Source organism: Triticum urartu, chromosome 5A (assembly GCF_056163025.1).
Source record: "Triticum urartu cultivar PI428250 chromosome 5A, HENAU_Tu73, whole genome shotgun sequence".
NCBI lineage: Eukaryota > Viridiplantae > Streptophyta > Magnoliopsida > Poales > Poaceae > Triticum > Triticum urartu.
In genome coordinates, this window is record NC_141877.1 from 497,922,770 (window position 1) to 497,928,961 (window position 6,192).

Sequence of the window (6,192 nt, forward strand, 5' to 3'; positions counted from 1 at the left end):
CAATTGTATCAAGTCAGCAGCGTGTAAAACAGCGTGACCCCAACAAGAGGTTGGCAAGTTGCAATTCGTCAACAAAGGTCTTGCAATGAGTTTGATCCTCTTAATCAATGCTTCAGCCAAACCATTTTGTGTATGGACATATGGAATAGAGTGCTGAACTTCGATCCCCAAAGCCATGCAATAATCATTGAAAGCACGTGAGGAGAATTCTGCAGCATTGTTCATCCGAATTGATTTAATTCAACTTTCAGGATAATGGGCTTGCAACTTAATGACTTGCCTCATTATCTTGGCAAATGCATGGTTTCGTGTGGATAGAAGACACACATGTGACCATCGTGTAGATGTGTCAATCAGAACCATGAAATACCGGAAAGGTCCAGATAATGGCTGAATGGGACCACAAATGTCTCCTTGAATACGTTCAAGGAACTGGAGTGGTTCAGCTTGTACTTTGAGGTGTGAGGGCCTCAAAATTAGCTTTCCCGTGGCACAAGATGTGCACACAAAATCAGAAGATTGAGGAAATTTTGACTCAAGCAAATTATGACCAATGGAATTGCTAGTAATTTTTCTCATCATCCCTATTCCAGGATGGCCTAGACGATCATGCCAGGTTTGGAATGCGTTAACATTCTGAAAAATTACTTTGTATGCAACATGTTCCACGGGTTTGATGTACGTATAGTACAAACCAGACGATAGATAAGGAATTTTCTCATGTACCTTTTTGCCATATCCGTCATCTTTAGTAAAGAGTAGATACTCCTCTTTATTGTCTTCATGGGTTTCAATATGAAAACCATTTTTACGGATATCTCGATAACTGATCAAGGTACGTGCAGAATCGGGATACAGTAAAGCATCCTCAATTGTCACATATGTACCACTTGGGAGGGTGAATATGGCACGTCCAGTACCAACAATCACAGTATCGCGTCCAGCGATAGTTAGAATATCTCCATTTGTCTTTTCAGAGTTTGGAAATATTTCATCTCCCTCAGTATGGAGTTTGTGGCACCACTGTCCACAAGGCATAATTCCTCTTCCATCGGATTGTCCCCGAAGAAAACTATATAAAACAAAGAATTTTCAATAAGAAAACCTCATAGTAATATATATAATACAATCTTTATTATATCAAATGTGCTGATACAATACAATATAAAGAAAACAACAAACTTATGTTGTTATTACAATCATCACAAATGGACATAATTAAGTAGATCACTAAGGAGATTGAGGGACTAGTCGAAGTCGCCAAACACGTTGTTTGCAGTGTACTCAATCAACGTGTTCTCCATTTCAGCAGAAGCCTCAGGCAGATAAGGAACCACGACATTACTTGGTCCAGGAGGAACATCGTGCGAACCACCATCTCCTTTTGCGCTATCCGGATGAAGGTTGAAGTTGGCTTCAAACCTTTTCCCTTGAGGTGCTTTGCATCCCTGAGATTGCTGGTACAGCATAACCAGATGCTTGGGCATTGTACACTTTTCAATAGAATGCGTGGAGCATCCATACTTGTTGCAAAGCTTAGATTTATCAAACCTGGGCTTTGAAGTGCCTTTTCCCTTGCCTGGGTATCTAGATCTCCTGTTCCCATTGCGCTTTCGCTTATGCTCGGAATTGGATTGTTTACCTCGAGAGGTACCATTAAACTTTTGTCTATTTGCAACATTCATATGAACTTCAGGTAAAGGTTGTGCCCCAACTGGGCGCTGAGAGCCATTCTTAGCGAGTAGCTCATCATGCTTTTCAGCCTGAAGTAACATGTGAATAAGCTCGGAATAGACAGTGTAGTTACGAGCACGGTATTGCTATTGGAGGATCCTATCTGAAGGGAGCATAGTAGACAAAGTTTTCTCTATCTTCTCCCCGTTAGTAGGTTCCTTCTCACAAAATTGCAGTTTGGAACATATCTTATGAACATGTACTCGCCGATGGACTTGAAATCCTGAAGACGAAGATGAGTCCAATCATGGAGTGCTTCGGGCAGGACTACTGCCTTCTGCTGTTCATACCTCGTTTTGAGGGCTAGAAACAGAGTACTAGGAGATTCCTCATGTAAATACTCAGACTTGAGATCTGGATGAATATGGTGCCTTATGATGAATAAGGCAGCATAGTTCTGCTGTTCTGTCAGCGGCATGGCCCCATCCGGGAGAGGAGTCTCCGGGGGTTGTATTGCACGCGCTATCCCACGGGATGCAAGACTGATCTTGATGTCCATAGCCCATGTAGGGTAATTGTGGCCATTGAGGGCAAAGCTCCTCAAATTCTTTGGCAGACATCTTTGCCTACATGGAAAAACCAGAGATAATTAATTTACGGGTGGTAAATTAAAAACCATCATGGTTGTGTAATAAGAATGCAAAAAATTGATACTCAAGTGTAAACTTGAAAAATTCTCAACCTCAATTGTGTGAACATAACACTTTGAAGATCACTTAGATCTCACAGTAATAGGCTACATCGCCATTACCTTGTGTATGCTACAATTCAGATATAAGGAATACACATTGGAGGTAATCGTTTGTCGAGAATGACAAAGCGTAGACCTCACAGTAAGAGAGGATAGTCTGCAAAATGAGTAGTAGATCACAACTCATTACCTTGTGATTCCAAATAAGATGAGGGAGAAACATTCAAAAATTTGCAAGTTTGATATGCGAGAGAAGATCTCAATCGCAAAGACATGTTCGATAAAAATGAGATGTGGTAAACACATGGAACATGTCATTCTTCCCAGATGAAATCCGGTACTTTATTTATATTATCAATCCATTACATAATATAAACACACCTACTAATAATTACACAAGTCCTAACATAGAATGAATCTAGAACATGACTAAAATGTAAGTAGTAGTCAATCTATGTACTAAACAGTACTAAATATAGACTAAAATTGCACAAATACAATAATTAGTACTAGACTAATAAAAACAGAGAAAAAAACTTGAAGAAAGTAGGCTGATCGCCTGGGCCTGGGCCTGCCACCGCCGACCGAGGCCAGCCTGCAGCCACCCACACCGCATAAGAGGAGGCGAGAGGTGGGGCGGTTATGGATAAGGACCCGCACAACGCTCGATCCCCACCACCACCTGCGCTCGCAAGGAGCAGGGAGCCCAGTCGCCGGCGACCGGGGCGAGCGTCGGCGCCTCCCCTCGCATCTTCAGGTGTCAGTGACGCGACACCGACGAGGCCTCATCATCTGAAGAGGAGACGGCGATGGTGGAAGCCTGGCGCTGTGGAGTAGCAGTGAAGCCGAGGTTCGTCGGAGCGCATGAGCCTAGCGACAGCCGGGGCGGCGGTCGAGGGCTGCGACGGCGCGCCCGAAGAGGCGGCCGAAGCGCCGCTTCGCGCGGCTGCTCGAGCCCATGGCAGTCTCCTGTTGAGGCGTGCCGCCGGCGGCGGCAGCGCCCTCCATGCAGACTCCAATGTGGACTACTCCGGAGGCACCGGTCGGCGCGGAGACGAAGGCGAGCGCCTCCTCCTCGTTCACGACGGCGCACATCGGCATAGGGGCGTAGCCAGGTGGGCGGAGGCTCGGGCCAATGGCCACGGCATCAGGCGTTGGCGTCGACGGCGGGATCCATGCGACCGGCGGAGGAGGTGGTGGAGGCGGAGACCCAGTGGGCAGGGCAGGCGTGGTAGCGGCCCCGTGCATCATGGGGGCGCTTGGGCCGGCCACCATCCAAGGGTCGTACCCCATGGACGCCTGGCCACGGGCGCGGGGAGCACCGCAGTGGGCGCGTCCGGGAGCACGGGGACCGTGTCCAGGGGCGTGGTGAGCACCGCGACGGGCGCATCCAGTGGCGCTACGGCCGAACCGTCGGATGGCTTGCATCCGACGACGGAAATGGCGGTGGCCACCAACTCCATGGCGGCGAAGGGCAATGAGGCGGTAGCGGCGACCGTCCTCGCGGATCAGACGAAGGAAGAAGGAGACGAGGCCTGTCATCTCACCGGCGGCAAGTGCTTCCTCTCTTCTCCTTTCTCCGTTGCCTTTTGCTCTCGTTGGATGTTCTACGTGCATGATAACGTGTTTTGAATTGAAAGTGATTGAATCCTTGATCGATCACTGGTAGAAAAAGGGCCTGTTGTCCCGGTTCGTAAGGGCCTTTTGTCCCGGTTCCTGAACCAGGACTAAAAGGTCGGTACTAATGCCCTGTCCCTTTAGTCCCGGTTCAATCCAGAACCGGGACAGATGGGCCTCCACGTGGCCTATGCGCGGAGCCCAGGCAGGAGACCCTTTGGTCCCGGTTGGGGGGTTTGGGGGTTTTGGGGGGTTAATTTAGGTGTTTCATATATTGTGTTAGCTAGCTATAATTAATAGAGAGAAGTGTCATCTCTTATGTCCGTGCTTGATCGACGCTACGTACTATACATACGTATAGAGAGGACTAGACACGCTAGCTAGCTAGTAAGCAAACGAAGGAAACAGAAGATCGTCATGAACATATATGCATACAGGGAGAAGTGATATCGACCACCTCTCCTTCTCCGAGAGATTGGTCGAACAACAAGTTCTCGTATATCTATCCGACACTACCGGCTACATATATACAATAATTATCTCTTACAAATATAATCATACGGACTCATGGTCCACATAGTATTCTCCGTCTTCAGCGATCACGTGGTCAAGAAAGAATGCCGCTATTTCCTCTTGAATTGCTCGCATGCGAGCTGGTGCTAGGAGTTCATCCCGCTTCCGAAACATCTAATTTGAAGAAGGGGGTCAATACATATATATATATATATATATGAATGAATGAAACTCAACACAAATGATGGTAATAAAATAAAATTGTGAATGTTGTTATTTACGTACTTCATATTGTTCGTCAGTGTAGCCCCGCTCACAGGTCGTGTGGCGGATGGACTCGCAAACGTAGTATCCACAGAAATCATTCCCTTGTTCCCGCCACAACCACTTTACAAGAAATAGAGGTCAATCAAACTAATAAGAATGCCAAATGGTATTGATGAAACTAGCACTTGAATCAATAGGAGATGCGCGGAACATGCTACTATAGTACTTACTTTTGGGTGTCTAAATTGCAGCTTCTTCGGGAGTCCTGGAGCTTTTTTGGAGAATTTTTTCCAAACCCTGCCAGACAAAGAAAACAATTACTTGATATATCAGGAAATGAACAAAGTTGCTGATATGGTGGATAATGATCAATTTAACTTACTTCTCGAGCATTTGAGTCATGTCCGCATAGTCCTGGGGATCTTTTCGTCTTGAGTCTAAGACGGTTACTAGTCCCTGCTCAAGCTTAATCTCCAGGAGAATATAGTGGTAACTGCACACGCATGCATAACTCATCAATTACATTACTATAACCTTGACTAATATATAAGGGAAACCGAATACGCACAAGACAGTAACACTCACCTGAAGTTGTAAGGAAAGAGTATTATATCTTTGTTTTCATTTATTACCAACGATCGTAGCAAGTTGGCCTCGGTATCTGTGGCATGAAATTTAACCTGAGTTGCATCTATGAGATATGTGTTAATGAACCCAATATCACCGACTTGTCTTTTCTTCAATTCGGCGATCTTCAATCTGCATAATATAGTGAGGATGATTATAAATACGTGCAATGAAAGAGCTGAGCTATATAGAGAGACTTAATGACAGAAGTAGTACTACTTACAGACAGTAGGAGGTGACCGTTGTTTTATCGAGGGCCAATTGATTGAAACACTGAAAGAACTCCTCAAATGGAACAGGCAACAGTTCAATTCCAACGAGGTCATGCTCCTTTTTAACCTTCACATACAAAGTACTCCTCCCCCCAGAGTCTCTGCAGATTTTCAAGTACCAATCATGCAATCTTCGCATCATCGTTGATAGAGATCTTTCATCTTTGACGAGAGGCTTCCCGTACACGTATCTTTGTATCTGCACCTCCATGAAATCATAATGTACATCGTCGGGCAGGTAATCACCAAGATTGCTATAACCGGGCACCATCCTCGGATCATTAGCGACGTTGTCGCTAGGCACCTTGAGCGGGGGGCACGATTGCTTCGCTTGTTCGCCGAGCTCGGCAATTTGTTTCCCAGCTCATCGTTCTTTCAGCCTTTGATCACTAACAGTACTTCCCGACCGCTCCGCTTCGGCAAATTCCTTTCCAATAATGCGCTCATAGTTTCCTTTCGGCGGAGACTTGG

General features: G+C 45.9%; 2 pseudogenes; both read right to left on the reverse strand.

The window, feature by feature from the left end:
- Nucleotides 1-1,247: 1,247 nt before the first annotated feature.
- Nucleotides 1,248-2,294, reverse strand: LOC147972253 (uncharacterized; annotated as a pseudogene).
- Nucleotides 2,295-3,185: 891 nt separating this feature from the next.
- LOC147972254 (uncharacterized) lies at nt 3,186-3,967 on the reverse strand (annotated as a pseudogene).
- Between the last annotated feature and the right edge of the window lie 2,225 nt (nt 3,968-6,192).